Below are 16,696 nucleotides of genomic sequence, written 5' to 3' on the forward strand. Positions count from 1 at the left end.
AATGTGGGTATACCATTGCCCCACAGACAATGCAGAGTAAGGCTATTCAGTTCTATCAATTCCTGATAAACTTCCTCTCAAAAAGAGCACTATGACCCAGAAGGTTTTTAACTTTCTAGCAAGATGCCTATTTCTTGCTATAGGATTGAGCAATGTGTCTTGTTATTTCAGAGAAGGAAGTGAGCTCTTCTTTTCTTTTCAGACAGACCGCAGCTGGTATGGAGGCTCCCAGCACTTACACTGCGCCCAGCCCTTGCCTTCTTCTTAGGTGGGGCTGGGTGATCCACCATTTGTTTATTGCTGGAAGTGGAGCTGGAAAGGAAGCACACAGCTGACAGGGAAGGTACATGGGCTCAGCTTCAGGAGGCCAAAGTGAAAGTCCTGGTTCAGATAGTACCAGACACAGCATCAAGGCCAAGTTACTTTGCCTTTTAGAGTCTCTATTTCCTCACCCACAGAATAGGTTTAAAAATAATATCTGCCTTTTCTAGAAACCCTGTGAGGACCTAGTGATATACTTACTATAAATGCACTTCAAAAAAAAAAAAAGTGTATGTACACACAACACACACAACAGAGTAAAAAGACTATATAGAAATACACAAAAATGTTAATACTCCTACAACGTAAGAGTGCCTACTATGTGCCAGGCACCATGCTAGGTATTTTACATATATTATCTCTAATTCTTAAAATAATCCTAAGAAGTAAATATTTAACTATATTTCAAGTGAGGAAACAGGTTCAGAGGTTAAATTATCTACTAAATGCCAAACATTTAATTAGTGGTTTAACTGGGATTCAAACTCAATGCTGCCCTTTCAAAACTAGGCCATTTATAACATATAGTCATTTTCTCTGCATGCTAAGGTGATTTTTATTTTCTTCTTTGTATCTTTCAGTATTCTCCAAATTGTACAAAATAAAATTTATTACTTTTTATTCTATTATTTTAGTCAAGATTTTTCAATAAAATACACAACAATTTTTCTCTAATGCACATTGGAATATGGAATCTGATTATACAGTTTTAAAAACCATATCTAAATTTCTCTGTATTGAAATTCAACATTCAGTGAAGAAAAATATTTCAGGAATATTGGTTCCTTGAAGATATTATTTTTATAATTTTGAAAAACGACAAATACTATTTAAATTTTTACATTTTTAAATGTTATTTTTTAAAAGGAAAAACATAAAGACAAAACAATGCATTGAACATTCAAGCCTAAAAGACACCAGTTTAAATCCTGACTCTCCACCACAGCATGAGTTTTGGCAAGTTGCTTAGCTTCTCTGAGTATCAGTGTCTTCATGTACAAAACGAGGTCACAGTAAGGCCTGGGCTGCCTATATCACAAGGCTGTTGTGAGGATCAAAAATAAGAACCTAGAAGTGAAAGCACTGATGACTTACCTTTTTATTATACACATGCTGTGTATACTGAGCATCTACTAATTGTCCAGTGTTAGTGAGAATATAAGAGAAGATATAGTCTTTACCCTTATGGAATTTAAATCTACTGACATATAAAACAGTGGACAAGTTTCAATATAGATGAACAAGTGCTGTGACAGGGGAGTACCAGGTGCTATAGAACAGAAAAGAGGCATCTAACTCAGTCTGGCAACTAGAAGAGGGATGGCTAAGCTGGTACCTGAAGGATGAGTGGGAATTGGCCAGGGTTGGGGGCTGGGGAGAGACAGAGGAAGAGCATGTGCTAAGGTCTGAAGGAGATGGCCGATTAGTGCCACTGCAAACCATCTAGGCCGGCTGGAGCACAGAGTATGTGGGGGAGTGACAACAAAGAGGTAAGCGGAGGCAGATCATATTCAGTCTCACCATCATAGTATTATCCTCCTCCTCATCATCATAATCAATTGTAATAAATGTTTCTATTCCTAGGCATAAGTTTATCTTGTTTTCTCCATTTAAATAGGAGTTGGGATGCATATTCTCATTTTTTGTAAAACCTGTTAGTCAACAAGTATTGATTGTACAATTAGTATAGTAGCTGTTAAAGATACAGATCCACCAACTAACCTGGCTCCCACATGGGGAGAAGGCTCCAGAGAACCCACAGAGCATATGAGAAGGGGCTCTAGTCCCAGTGGGACAACAAAGGCAATTCATATTCCTGACACGAAAGTACTAATTCACTATTTTCACCCAAGCTGACCCCAAGGTTCCCCTTCTGAAAGAACTGTGTCATTTCTCCATGAAGTCTTATGAGCCATAATATCCTCAAAGTCACCAGTTCTGTTCTCCATATTTTGGTAGAGTCTATAGAGAAGTAACCAGTTCCTATATCTGGTATATGATACCAAAGATGATCATTTTCCCATTAAGAACAAGACTTTGCTGGCTAACTCAGCTCGGCTAACTTAGCTTATGCTCCTCTCCCAGCCACTCGGAGTTCTTTTCAGGGTCTGCGGTTCACTTCTCTCCCCAACCTGTAAGACTTATATCCCTTAGTCTCAAGAGCTTTCTAGAGAAGAAATAATGGTGAGAGTAAGTTGATGAGTATAATGATCAATTCAGCTGCTCTCTCAGTTATCAGCTGGCTGAAGGCCTCCCAATAAATGGAGAACTAAGCAAATGAAAGGAAACTGAGGCAACGAAAGAAAGGTGGTGATTCACAACAGGCTTCAGATGGACAGTCTTAGAAAAGAGGCCAAGACTAAGAAAAATGAGGCAGAGGAGAAGGCAATCAGGAGCCTGGGGAAACTGGGTCCCAAACATTTACTTTTCTGAAGTAGTATAATAGTAGTTGAACACTACTACTACTAGTAATGAGAGTACACACATGCTTATATGGTACTCACTATATGCCAGGCAATATTCTAAGCACTTTACAAATATAACACTTTACATATAATAACTTATTTAATCTTTACAACTTTATGATGTAAGTATAATTATTATCCATATTTTATAAATGAAGAAGCTGAGGTACAAAGAGATTAAGTAATATGCCCATGGTCACATAGCTAGTAAGTGGCAGAGCTAGAATTTAAATCTAGATAGTCTGGCTCAGAAATAATATATTTAAACATTAATGCTGAAAGGCAAAAGGGGGTGGCCAGAGTTAGCCAGGCCCCAGCAAGAATGCTTTTACTTAGAAACCTTAGCACAGAGCTTCCCTACTGATGTGCTGTGAATGAGATACTGATCTTCTCATCAGGTTGAACAATATCATTTTCTACGTGTGCTATGAGGTCAATAAGGTTGGGCAGCACTGCTCTAGCTGACATAAATACAGGGGTATTATTACTACCTTATTATTATTATATTAATCGGAACTTTCTTCTTCTTGCTCTGAGATAGCTTTCTATTTTGTGTTTTGTCACATTATGTAGGATGAACTACAAACCAGCCCAATCACATTATTTCATGGCAATTCTTCTATCAGGTACAAGGCTATATTATTCTGCCAGACCCATTAGTGGGGTGATTTGGTTTTTGATGACATCATTACTATGTAGGGGACAAGGTCAGGGAAAGGGAACACTCAAACGGAAGGTAGTCAAATTTAACACATGATGGATGAAAGGAGCCAGCTGTGAAATCAGCTTAATCAAAGGACGATCTGTAAGCGTGATTTCAGGGGCTAAGATACTTCACAGGTTTTTCCCAAGAGTCCCATCTATAGTAAAGCTGGGCAGCATTATGCAGATTACAGTGTCTCACTCAACTACAGTAAAAGAAGTATGAGGCCCACTAAGGTGCCAACAGGGTGGTGATTCACAACAGGCTTCAAAAAAGGGCTGGGACAGTAAGATTCTCAGAGGCACAGGATCTAGATTTAGGCTCATCTTCTTCCTTCCTCTGTTCTGATTCTGGGATCACAAGTAGCCTTCAGAACTGTCATTGCATCTCCTGATGGAAGGTATGACAAGAGAAAGGGCAGAAGGGGTAAAGAAAGTGTGTGTTTAAGAAATAGCAAGCAAGAAAATAAAACTACCACGTGATCCAGCAATCCCACTTCTGGATATTTATCCGAAGAAAACAAAAACACTAACTCAAAAAGATATATGCACCCCCATGTTCATTGAAATATTTACATTATTTACAATAGCCAAGATATGGAAACAACCTAAAAGTCCTTTGGCAGATGAATGAATAAAGAAAATGTGGTATTATATAAATATACAGTGGAATATTATTGAGCCATAAAAAGAATGAAATCTTGCCATTTGAGATAATATGGATGGACCTTGAGGTTATATCATGCTAAGTAAAATAAGTCAGACAGAGAAAGACAAATATTGTATGATTATATGTAGAACCTAAAACAAAAGCAAAACAAAACAAAAAAATAAAACTAAGCTCATGGAATACAGAGAACAGATTGGTGGTTGCCAGAGGTGGGGAGTGGGTGAAATGGGGGAAGGGAGTCAAAAGGTACAAACTTCCAGTAACAAAATCAATAAGTCATGTTGATGTAATGTACAGCATGGCAACTATAGTTAATAATATTGTATTTTATATATGAAAGTTGCTAAGAGAGTAGATCTTAAAAGTGCTCATTCACAAGAAAAAATAATTCTGTAACTGTGAGGTGACAGATATTAACTAGATTTGTGATCATTTTGTAATACATACAAATATTGAGTCAGTATGTTGTAAACCTGAAACTAGTATAATGTTTTATGTTGATTATACATCAATAAAAAAAAAGAACAACAAAATAATAAGCAGGAGTAAAGGACTAAAGGACTAAAGGATTGGATTTGTGTGAGCAGGACAGTATAAAAAGCTAAAAAGGCAGACCAAAGTCAGATCACCCAAGCTTAGGGTCTACAAGGCCCTCCAACATCTGGTCCCTATCTACTTTCCAGCCTCACTTTAGTCAATTATTCTTTCATGTAAAAATGAAAATGGTGGCTAGTGTAGCTTGCAATTCAAGCATCCTGCAAGTTTTTCCTTGAGACCGCCACTGGTTTTTGGTAGGCAGGAGAGTGCTTTATGAGCATTCTCCTTTTGTCACACAGAATATTAAAAAGATGTATACTCAAGGGTTGAGATTCATTAAAATTACTAATTTTTACTGCTTTATCAAGGACATTCTTAAGTGAAAATGGCATTTTTAAAAAACTCTGAGTGTGAAGCAGTGAAGAACACAATGACTGCCAGTATAGTTGGGTGCCACTGCCTTGATTGGTGCTAAGGCGCCAGCAGTTTTGCCCACTGTTGCTTTGCAACAACAGATAACATCTCGGTACTACTATGAAAATAGTTTTGACCTTGTAGATACTCTGAAAGGGTTTCAAAGGCCCCCAAGGTTTATAGAGCACACTTGCAAACCACTGTTCCAGGCAATGGGGAGGGACTATCGACAAGTAGAATATGTTTTAGGGCCACCAAACTGGCCGTGATGTGTGTGGGACAAACTGGAGGCTGGAGAGGGACTGGAGGGTGGAATGAGGCTGCTGCAACAAGTCAAAGAAGGCCTATACCTGAGGCAGGGATAGAAAAGAAGAGAAAGAGGTATGGGAATGAAGTCACAGAGGCAGACTGGAGATAGTGAGGGAGTCAAAGCCTACTACCCTCTATGTCTAATCTGTATAGAACCAGGCACAGAGGAGGACCCCAAAACATGTTTATTAACCAAAGTCAAGTAACCATAAGAGCAGTAGTACCATCAAACAAGGGGAGAATTCAGGAAAGGAAGCTGGTTGGGGAAAACAGTGTGCCACTGAGAGACTTCAGATGCAGAAGGGTGTCACAGCAGCAAAGTATGAAAATTCACAGATCAGGCTACAAACCATTCTCAGCCAGCCCTCATCTGACCCAATCTACAAATGAGGCATTATTTATAAACTGCCAGGCATGGCAAACCTCAGGTTAGAGTGTCATTCAGAACACTTTCAAATGTCATCATAAATGTCATATATATTATAAATTTAAAAAAAAACCTAAAAATATACATCTCAAGCCATTATTAGCAATGGTTATTTAGGAGAATTAAATTGGGTGGGTACAGAATTTTACTTTTTATACTTCTGTTGTATCTGATTTTGTTTTGTTACAGTATGGTTGTTTCACTTTTTAATTAAAAGTAAATAAATACATTTTACTTCCTGTATAGTTTTCCTTATGAGCCTCTTCACCATTTTATTCTGGTAGAAATGTGCTCCTCCCTATTAAGTAACTGTTTTAGGCATGCCAGGCAGTCCCGCTAATCCTAGCTGCCAAACTGAATACTGAAACCTCTGACACATCCCTTCCTCTGGAAATAATTTGAACCTGAAGCAATCTAAAAGGCTAACCAAATGTATATCCAACCTTACCTATAGGTTTGCCCAACTTTTGGAGAGCGACTCCTCTATAAACTTGAAATTCAAAATAAAATAATGCTTTTGACAGGGGGTTGCTGCCTTCTAGTCATAGGAAGTATTTCAATGGCCTCTGTACGTAGCAGACGTTCTTCAGTTCTCCATCGGCCTCAACTTCATATCTGGCATGAAAATCTTCAAAAAGTAGAAATAGAAAGGACATCAAAATGCTGGCTTCTTTAAAAAAACCAAAGAAGATAAAGATCAACTTAAGTGTTCCCCAAACCTATGTGTCATATTATGAAGAGACAGACACACGGCAATCACAAAATTCCCATGTTTAAAATCAGATATTTGAACATTTGAAAATGTTAACACCAAGCACTTGAAGATTTAACAAGAGTCTCAGTAAAAGTTTTCAGATTCTGTTTCCATTGTGGGAGTCCAGGACCCCCCAAAATAATGACCTGGATGAAGATATGGACACCTATGTTTGCTGAGGAGTCTCATGCAGAAAGTAAAAGCTGACACTTCTCTGTTGTTCAGCATTCACAGGCAAGAGGCAACAGAGCCAGAAATTAAAGTAGATGCTGAGAGCAGCAGGCAGCATGAACAGGAACAAGGTTTTATGCCAAACGTATAATTATTGCTAGTTTTCTATTTTAATCTCGTGGCTCTAGCTATCACGTCTCAAAGTTGATTTGTGAATTTCTCTACAACATGATTGTGTACTTTCACTTTTCCCAATAGAAAAGCTCTGAAAATGTAGTTTAAATCTGAATTCTAGGCCCTTGTGCCAAAATTTCTAAAAAGGTTTCCTAACTGGAAGCCAAATGTGTTTCATTTTCTCAAATCACATGTTCCAAATTGGACTTATCCCCAGCCCCCGCCCAGTGCCTTCTTCCTCCTTTCTTTTCTTATCAGATTATATTATTTTGCCAGTCACCCAGCAGCAGAACCTTTAAATCATTCCTAATTTCTCTTTCTCCCCCTATCTCATAAGCTCTAAATATTCATACTGCCAGGCTTTCCCTCAGCCTGTTATGTAGCTCCTTGAAAAGAACATCTATTCTGTCTTCAAAGTCCATCACAAATTACTGAAATTACAGAAGCAGTCCCTGACTTTTTCTACTTCATCCAGCATTTAATTGAACCCACAGTATATTATTATAATACTTAGAGCTGATGATACAAATGCATATGTGGCTCTCCCACTAGGCCATAAGCTCCTCAAAGGCAGGGACATACATTTTTCATCTATGTATTTCCAGCGTCTAACATAGTATCTGGCACACACAAAAAGGGGGGGCTCTAGTAAATATCTGAATTACTTCACAAAATATTTCTTTATTGCCCAATAGAGAATGTTATCATATAGAATAATCCTTCCTATTATGCTTTTTATTCCCAAATAAATCTCTGTGGCCCAAAGAATCTATTTTCAGGACCCAAAAGAGTTCAGGTTACAGTCTTTCTCCTTATGGCCACAACACTTCTGGAAACAACCTTGAACACCTTTGAATTTCAACTCTGCCTTTAGTCTTGCCACAGGTTTAAACTCCCCGGTCCCTTCTTGTTGCCTATAGTAGGGGTTAGCAAATTTGTCCTGTAAAAAGCCAGATAGTAAATCTTTTAGGCTTTGTGTCACATGGTCTCTGTCACAACTATTCAATTTTGTCTTTGTAGAGCAAAAGCAGCCATAGACAATATGTAAATGAATGATGTGGCTATCTTTCAATAAATCTTTATTTGTGGATACTGAAATTTGAATTTTCACATTATTTTCATGCCACAAAATAGTAATCTTCTTTTGATTTTCCCCCAACCATTTAAAAATGTAAAAAGCATTTGCTTGCAGTCTATACAAAAATTGGTGGTAAGCTAGATATGCCTATAGGCCAGTGTTTGCCAACCCAGCTTATTTCTCTTCGTCATCAACTCCATTCCTCCCCAACACACACCACACACACACACACACACACACACACACACACACACACACACACACACACACACACACCTGTTCATTTCCATCTCTAGCGAAAAGAACTCTCAGAATTCCTTATGGACTTTGTTTTATTCTGCTCTTTGGAGCCATTCCAGGGCTGGAGTAGGAAGCACATAGGCTTTCTAGCCATTAGGGCCCAGACTGAGATTCTGGCCCCATCTGCTAATGAGGTAGCCTTGGACATAATACTTGACCTCTCTGTGCTTCACTATCATCATCTATATAATGGGGGCAATAGCATCTACATCACAGGGTTGCTGTGAGAATTAAATGAGCTAATGCATATCAAGTTCATGGCACAGTGCCTAGCATAAAGTAGTGGCTCAAGAAATAGTAACTGTTATTCAAGCTTGGGATATGGCTTCCCAGATCAGCTATGGAATTGGAAAGCACTCTGTAAACCACAACTGGGCAGCAGGAGGGAATAAATTCTTAGTGAAGTAGGAGGTTTTCAGATATATGACACAAGATTCTAAGTACCTACTTAGCCCTAATTCTTTCTGGCACCATTCCAACTTCCATCTTTTCTTCCTTAGCCAGAACTTCTGACTCTCATACTGCCTGAATCTCCTTAGCATTCCTTACCAAATACCCAGATGAGTCCTGGAATCCTCTCCTCATTCTTGGTATAGGGCTAGGGAAGGGTGAATGTGGCTAGACCAAATCTAGAGATTAGTCTGCCACTGGGTCTTATATAGGATGGGCACCCAATTCTCTCTCAAGTCTTCATAAATTTCCTGCTATATACAGAATGAAATTTTTCCAGAGCTCAAGAACTAGTCTTTCTATAGAAGTTTTAGAGTAAACAAAACCAAGTATCCAATTAAGGGATTCATTCTATTACTTTTAAGACAGAAAATATCAGTGGTGGGCAGGTAAGACTAAGGCTTGTGGTATCCCTGTTCTTGGTCCAAAAAGCCAGATTTAAGCTTGTCATTTTCTTGCTCCAACACCTCTAATGGGCGTCCACTGCTTCTTGAATAACCAAGTTCCTGTGCTGTCACTCAGGGCCTCCACAAACTTGCCACTCCTCTACAGAAGTGTTGACCTACAGTCCAGGCAAAATGGACTGTTTCTTCTGAATTGTCCTAAACAATTTCCAGCTTCCCATGCTTGTGCATAATTCAATCACAGTGCCTGTAATAGTTTATTGCACATCTGCCCCTCGACTGTGAGCTAGAGACAGGGCGGAGACTAAGTCTGATTCATCTCTGGGTCCCTATACCTAGCACAAGGCCTGGCACGAGGCAAACACTCAATAAATGTTAATGAATAGAAACATCTGAAGTTATTCTTCCTTTAAACTGTTTTAGTTGGACTAAGTACAGTCTGAGTCACTGCCAAGTAATAGAAAAATTGAAGAGAAACTAAAGAAGCATGACCAATGAGATCCAAGCAATGGAAAATAGGTTTTAAGAGTGAGGTAAAAGAAACCAAGGCTGTTTAGCCTGGAGAAAAGATGAGGCCTAACTTCATTCTGGCTTTAAGTACACGAAAGGTTCTTATGAGAAAATCTTGATCTCATCCTCCCTTTATAATCTGAAGGAACTTTTCCATATTTATGGAAAATGGAAGAAGAAATGGCTTAAGTCAAGGCCAGAAGGGTTTAAGGTAGAGAAACAGAAGAACCAAATTAGGCACCACTTTTCCAGATATACTGTTATTGTACTTTTTGGCAAGTGAATTAAAGGGATCTTGCTTAGCACTTTTGTTGAAGGCTGTGCAAAATGGAATAAATACACTGCTCTGTTCTTGTTTACTGTGGAGAGAGGGGTGAAAACACAAGTCAGGTAAAATTTTCTAATGAGTCAATGACTTTTTATTGACCCTTTTCCTACAGGCACTTTCTTTCATGTTATGCTTTGCAACTTTGTGATGGAACAATCTAGTGTTTCAAAGATTCCTGATGGGTCAATGGAAAGAAAGAGAAGGAACAGCATCAGAGTAGAACGGCAGGAAAAATGGCCTTAATAATTATACTTTCTATAAATACAATACCCAACTGGACATTAATAATAATTGTTAATATTATTACTATTAAGGATAACATTCATTGAATATCTACTATGTGCCAGGTACTGTGCTAAGTGTTTAAGTTATCTCAATCCTCATAACAACTCCATAAGATAGATATTATTTGTATCCCCATTTTATAGATAACGAAACTGAGACCCAGGAAAGTTAAATAACTTGCTTAAGTCACAAAGCTAGCAAGTGATAGAGTCAGGACTCAAACTCAGGCAGTCCAACTATGAAGTCTATATACCTAACTACTAGTCTTCTTACAAGGATGAGAGACTGGAATTTAAATCCCAGTTTCTCTGAATCCAGGGTCATATTCTCTGCTACTTCCTTATACTGCCCCAAACCAGGAAGAGCAATGAAATACATGCATTAGTAAGAGATCTCAGAAATGAACCAAAATACCCCCTATATTACAGAGAAAGAGCTGAGATGGAGGACTCATGGATGATAATGAGCAGAACCAGGACCTGAATGCCAGCCTTTTGACTCCAAGTGTAGTCCTCTTTCCTCCATTACGGATTCTTGTCAAATTTGAGGGTGAGAAAATGGAGAAACGGTATGTGCCAAATGAGTTCTCTCCCTAGAGACTTTTGTAATGAACTGCTAATCTCACATTAGAACCTATGCCTGAATAGAAAAGTGCCAGCAGCTTCTGTAAACTGATTCTAAGTTTCTACCAGCTAAAGATGGCCATACACTGATTTATGGTACTACAGGAGCTGCTATAATGCTCACATATTAAATCAAACATACCTAGAGCAGGTAGTTTCTACAGTAGGTCAATGGTTCTCAGTTTAAGCCTAAACTGGATTATTCCAACAGCCTCCTCATCGATGTCCCCATTCCGGGATCTTCTTTGCTCCAGTCTAGCCTCCATCCTGCAGCCACAATAAACAGAGCCCTAGTCATGGCATTTGGAGCCTTGCAGTACAATAAAAAGAACATGGGTCATTGAATCCAACACTTGCAGGTTTGGACTGAGCTCTGCCACTTGCTAGCTACCTGACTTTGGGCAAATCATTTAATCTTTCTGCAGTCTGGTTTCTTCATCTTTAAACTGGGGATAAATCACTCCATATTACAGGATTGTGAGGATTAACTAAATTACAGTGGGTAAAGCATCTAACATGTTGCAAGCCACAAAACAGAGCAGACACTAGATAAATGTTAGTGTTCTTCTCCCCACTCTCCTCTCTACATTTTGGCCACAACTCACTATTTCAGCTTATTTCCCCTCTTCACCAAGTCCATTCCTTTCCTTCAACATACACACATGCACGCACACACACATACACGCATGCACACACACACACACCGCATTATCACACACACCATCTGTTCATTTCCACCTCTTGACCACTGCTCAAGCTGTTCCTCATAGGAATTAACTTCCTCCAAGGCCCACCATAAATTTTCCACCTTCAAGAATCTTTCTCTAGACCCCCTTTGGTCATGTTGGGATTGATTTCTGCTCCCAAACTCCCACTTTGCTTACATTCTTTACTACATTTACCATAGTCAGTTATTTATGTACTTATCTACCTTCCCAACTACACTAGAGGGAGAAGGCTCTGAGAAGACGATTACTTATAAAAGGGCAGGAAATGTGACGTTCTTCTGTGTATATTTCTCAATTTCAGGGCCTTGCACCTAGCAAGAGCTCAATATGTATTTACTGAATTGAATCTTGCTACCCTTGACTGGGAATATTTACAGAAAGATCCTGGGCTGAGTTTATTCTAAAACTCTGCATTTACTGTCTGACTTGATAAATATGCAATTTTTAAAGTATACTAATATTTCAAAGCTAAGATCCACTACTACCCATGCTTCATTCCTTCAACCATTCTTTCAATACACTCAGGACTCCTCTCAAAACATCTCTCCAGAGTACAGGGAGACATTGCTGGGAGGATGTCCTTCACTCACACAGGTAGGGTGATCTGGGAGCCAGCTCTTGGGAGAACTGTTCGACCCCACTGGTTGAGAGATGACTGCCATTAAAACTATATTAAAAACCACTGTTTTGGGATCCTAAAGTAGATCTGAATGATTTCTTTCTGCCTCACCTTCCAAGTCTATATAATAGAGTTTTGAAATGTTACATGTAAAGCACTTAAAACAGTTATCTGCAACACATAAAGTAATCGATGAGTGTTAGATATTATGTTAACAATGTAGTAGATTGGATAAACCCAAACAGCCAGGACTTTCACTTCCAGTACTATTTCCACCACTGACTGATTCCTTATGCAATGTTGATCAAGCCCTTTCTCCTCTGGGCCTGTCCCCATCTGCAAAATTAAAGAGGTAAAACAGATGGTTCTCAAGTTCCTTCTATCTTCAACAATGTATGTTTTTCTACTATCAACAAAGAACCTCCAGTTCCATACGCTGAAGCTGTTGGCAAGGAAAAATGTGAATGTGTAACAGCTGGTTCCCTGATGGTAGGGGCCAAGGCCAAGGGCAGGACAATTGATTAGTAAACCACCTGTGTGCTTTCCCCTTTGTTAACTATAACACACTCACTGCAGGACTCTGAACAGAGCACCTCCTCCCTCCCACCAAAACCCACTGCAAAGGCAAGACAAGAGTCTAAAAACAAGAGTTGCAATGAAGAATCCTGCCTTGTGCAGAATTCCTTCACTTTCTTGCCTTTGATACCTGTAATTAGGGTATAACCGATCTACAGTAGGGCTCTTCTTAGGCATAAAAAGAAGGAAAAACACAAAGGCCCACTTTGAACCTGAAAGCTCATAAAACAAAAACCAAAGTGAGTAAATAAAAAATGGCACTGACTCATTCAACTGTAAACACTGCAGAGGCCTACTACGTGCCAGGCAGAGGAGGGATACAACAGACAAGGTCCTTTGCCACCAACATACTCAGAGTACATATGGACTGATGTACGTACCCCAAGGCAGACTGTGATTGGAGCTATATTAGAGGTGTGGCCTCAGCTACAGAAGATGGGGGGTGGGGGGGAGCAACTAACCTAGCAGGGGGATCAGAGAAACTTCACTGACAGGTTACATGAGCACGGACCTTGAAAGATGAGGAGGAGGAAACTCTAGGAAGAGGGAATACAAGCAAAGAAACATGAAGGGAGTGTTGAGTAACAAAAAGTTGTTTTGACTAGGGTACAGGGTGCAGGTTTGGGAGAACAAAGGGAAACAGGACAGGAAAGAGGTTTGGGAACAGATTATGGAGGAATTTGTCTATGAGGCTGAAGAGTCTAAACTCTATATTGTAGGCAGTGAAGCTCCCCAAGGTTTCTGAGCAGAGATATAACATGATGAGAACACTATCTCAGGAAGATAACATGGGCACCCATGAAGAGGATGCAAAAGGATTCAAGTTACTAGATTACTATGAGACCACATAACAGAAAACCACAGGCATTTTGGAAGCATGTGCAGGAATCTAACAGGATCCATTCACAGAACTTCCCTGATCCAGCTTCATGCAAGCTGACTTTAAGAGATGCTCATTTGCCAGGCCCTCTAACCATCAAAATCCGCTAGAGCACTAGAGTAACAGGCCTCCTGGACCAAGTCAAGAACCCAATTATTCTACTGGATCACAAAAAGGGAAGAGCTGATGTGGGAGAAGTTGGGGAGGGAGGCACCAAAGTCTTCAGCTGGCCCAGTTCCATATAAACATCTAACCCTGTGGGTCTCCTCTTTACGTCATTTCCAGTCTAGCTTTCTTTAGACGGGCTGAGTGGGGCTGAAAGCACCTGACTGATGGCTGAGGATTCAGTGATACAATATATATCAACTGCCCAGCATGGCACTTGGCACATGGGCAATAAGCATTAGTTCTCTTCCCATTCTGCAAGGTCAGTTCTGCCTATAAATCCCACTGAGGCTTTAGGCTTTTAGGTCACCTCAACTCTTCTCCCAGGGCCTCTCTAAAGTACCCTAGTCTAAAATGACCTAGTTCACATAAATCACACTCACTGCATGCACCAAGTATTCAGCACCCATTTCATAACAGGTGCCATAGTAGGTGACACATGTAATCCTATTCAACTTTCACAATAACCCTACTATACTTTTCTTATACAGGAGAAACTGAAGTTCTGGGAGGAGAAATGACCTGCCCAAGGACACACAAATAGGAAGTGGCAGGGGTGAGATCTGGACCCAGAACTGTCTGACACAAAGCCAAACACTTCCAACACTTCACTGCTGTCACCCACACTGGCCTCTGATCTGCTACTTACAATCTGACAGGTAGCCTGGAAACTCCCTAAGGAGAGAGACTGCACCTGACACTATTCTCTCTCCTCACTGTACAGTGATCCACACATGTCAGGAGCTTTTAAATGAAAACAGATAACTTTAAAATAACGTTCACAGATATTAGAAATTTCTCACATGAAAAACTAGTCACGATGTTAGATTACCTCTGAGCCTTGAGCCCAGCCATATAGCCTGATAGGGACTGAGTCTCAAATTGGCCCCGGTCTGAGCTCTGACCTCGGACACCTGTCATGACCCAAGCCCTGACCCTAGGCACAGGCTGAGCCCCGACTGGGGACACACGCCGCGCCCTGAGCTCGTTACAGACGGAGCCCTGGCAAGTCACAGATGGAGCCCTGAGAAGCGCCCTAAAGAAGCGTCTCTTTCGGCTGCCCGCCGCCGTTGAATCGGATCGTGAGCTCGCGCCGTTCTGAAGGCCCTCCCTTCTCCGTCCCGAACACACTAACTCACTCACAGACCGCCCCTGCCCATCCCATTGCACTGCCAGGGACGCTTCGCTGTCTCGTCTTTACCTCAGCCGACTCACCGCAGGACCAGTCGCGCGCAACCCCACCTGCAAACCGCTCTGCCGGGAACGCGGAAGAGGCGGTACTAGACCCGAGGGGCGGGGCCGACCGGAGGGGTGCGAGGGGCGGATCTGCGCCTGCGCCTTGATGGCTACACCCAAGGAGACGGTGTGGGGGGGAGCTAAGTATACTGCGCAGGCGTGGTAAAGAGGGGCGGGGAGATTGCTGGGTAGGGAGTGGGCCTTAGCTTTTCTGAGGCTATTTTCTCAGAGTGAAGGTCGGCAAGCTAGAGAAGTGTCAGGAGGGAGGAGGCCAGGAAACGGCAGGTGTAATTAATATTTATCGAGACCTTCTGCATGCCAGGAAGGAATTTTTAAAAAGCCTTTTATATATGGGGAAATGTCAGTCTTTTCTAAAATGAGAGCTAATTCTGTAAAATTTCTTAAAAGGTTTGGGTATCTATGATTTAACCATGCAAGTTTCTCCTTGACTAACTAAAGCATTACCTCCAGTAGTTCAAAATAAAAAACTCAAAAGTTCATTTCTTGGAGAAAACCAACTGCCAATAAATTAATATTTCAAACAGCCACAGTCCCTCTCCCAGGATGCAAGTGTGATGAGGTAATGAAAGGGCTGATTCAGGACCTGACTCTTGAGGGTTTCCTCTGTTGTGAAATGGAAGTAAATATCCTTTCCCTGTGTCTCAGGGTTGCTTTCAGGGTCTAGTGAGCAATACTAGTTAAAAAAGCCTCTTGAACTTCTTTCCCATCACCCACCTGACAAACATTTGTTCCCTTTCCCCTTCTGGGCTCAGTCTTCTTATCTGCATGATAGGATGTCTGGAACATTAAGGAACTTTCAGGGCTTTGCTAGGTTTCCCAGTCTGAGTGAAGCCTGGAGGTAGGCGGGTTTGGGGTGTCTTCTCCCAAGCTTCTGTATTAGTCACTTCCAGAATCACTCAGTCTAACTTGAAGGCCCCTGTACATCCTGACCTCTCCCACCTTCACCTTCCAGACCCACCCAAACTTTATATCCTCAGAGGCCTTGCTGGCCTGTTCCCCTCTCTTCCCTGAATGTCTCAATAGCCAGTTGCTCCTGAGTCACTCAGGCCTATGTTCCAGTCCAGGTTCTCAAAATTGCTATGTCCTCCATATATATGGCAACTAAGTTCAGTTAACACCAGAGATAAGGGCTCTGGAGAGCTCAAAGGAGGAAGGGCTCGAGGAAGGCTCCCCTAACTCAGGTGGAGCTCCAGACATGATTGCAGCTCCCTTCACCACACACTACACACAGCTCCAAGGGGCTGAAGAGTGGGAGAGGCAACAGGAAACCTCAAAGAGGAGGGTGCAGTGGTAATGAGGGCCGAGGGTAGTGGGGCAGCCTTTACTCAGTAAATAGATGCTCTGCCCCAATGTGATAAGAATGGCTTGCTTCCTTATTCTCTGCTCTGAATATTTTTATGGATCCTGAACCAAAAGGAAAACAAAGCCTTCCACAGCCTGGCTGCCCAACCAAATTGTCCCTTTACCTCTGGTACATTGCCTATCACAGGACCCTCACCTGCCAAGTTTTGCCCTGTTGAGGGGGCGGGGGGATCTTCCTCTCTCTGTG

The 16,696-nt window shown here is 41.1% G+C and overlaps 1 protein-coding gene across 8 annotated transcripts in view; it reads right to left on the bottom strand.

Moving 5' to 3' along the window:
* MKNK1 (MAPK interacting serine/threonine kinase 1) overlaps positions 1-15,208 on the bottom strand; it is a 40,238-nt gene extending 25,030 nt beyond the window's left edge. For 2 of the 8 annotated variants that reach the window (XM_039885231.1, XM_039885195.1), the window contains exons 1-2: positions 15,092-15,208; positions 6,294-6,473 (exon numbers count right to left, since the gene is read on the bottom strand). The gene's annotated coding sequence lies outside the window, so the exon portion shown is untranslated. Of the gene's footprint in view, positions 1-6,293; positions 6,474-11,064; positions 11,190-15,091 lie in introns of all 8 variants that reach the window. The other 6 variants (XM_039885205.1, XM_039885241.1, XM_039885213.1 and 3 more) reach the window with 6 other exon arrangements.
* Positions 15,209-16,696: the final 1,488 nt, after the last annotated feature.

The sequence above is a fragment of the Pteropus medius genome, unplaced genomic scaffold (genome assembly GCF_902729225.1).
Source record: "Pteropus medius unplaced genomic scaffold, Ma_sr-lr_union100, whole genome shotgun sequence".
Classification (NCBI taxonomy): Eukaryota; Metazoa; Chordata; class Mammalia; order Chiroptera; family Pteropodidae; genus Pteropus; species Pteropus medius.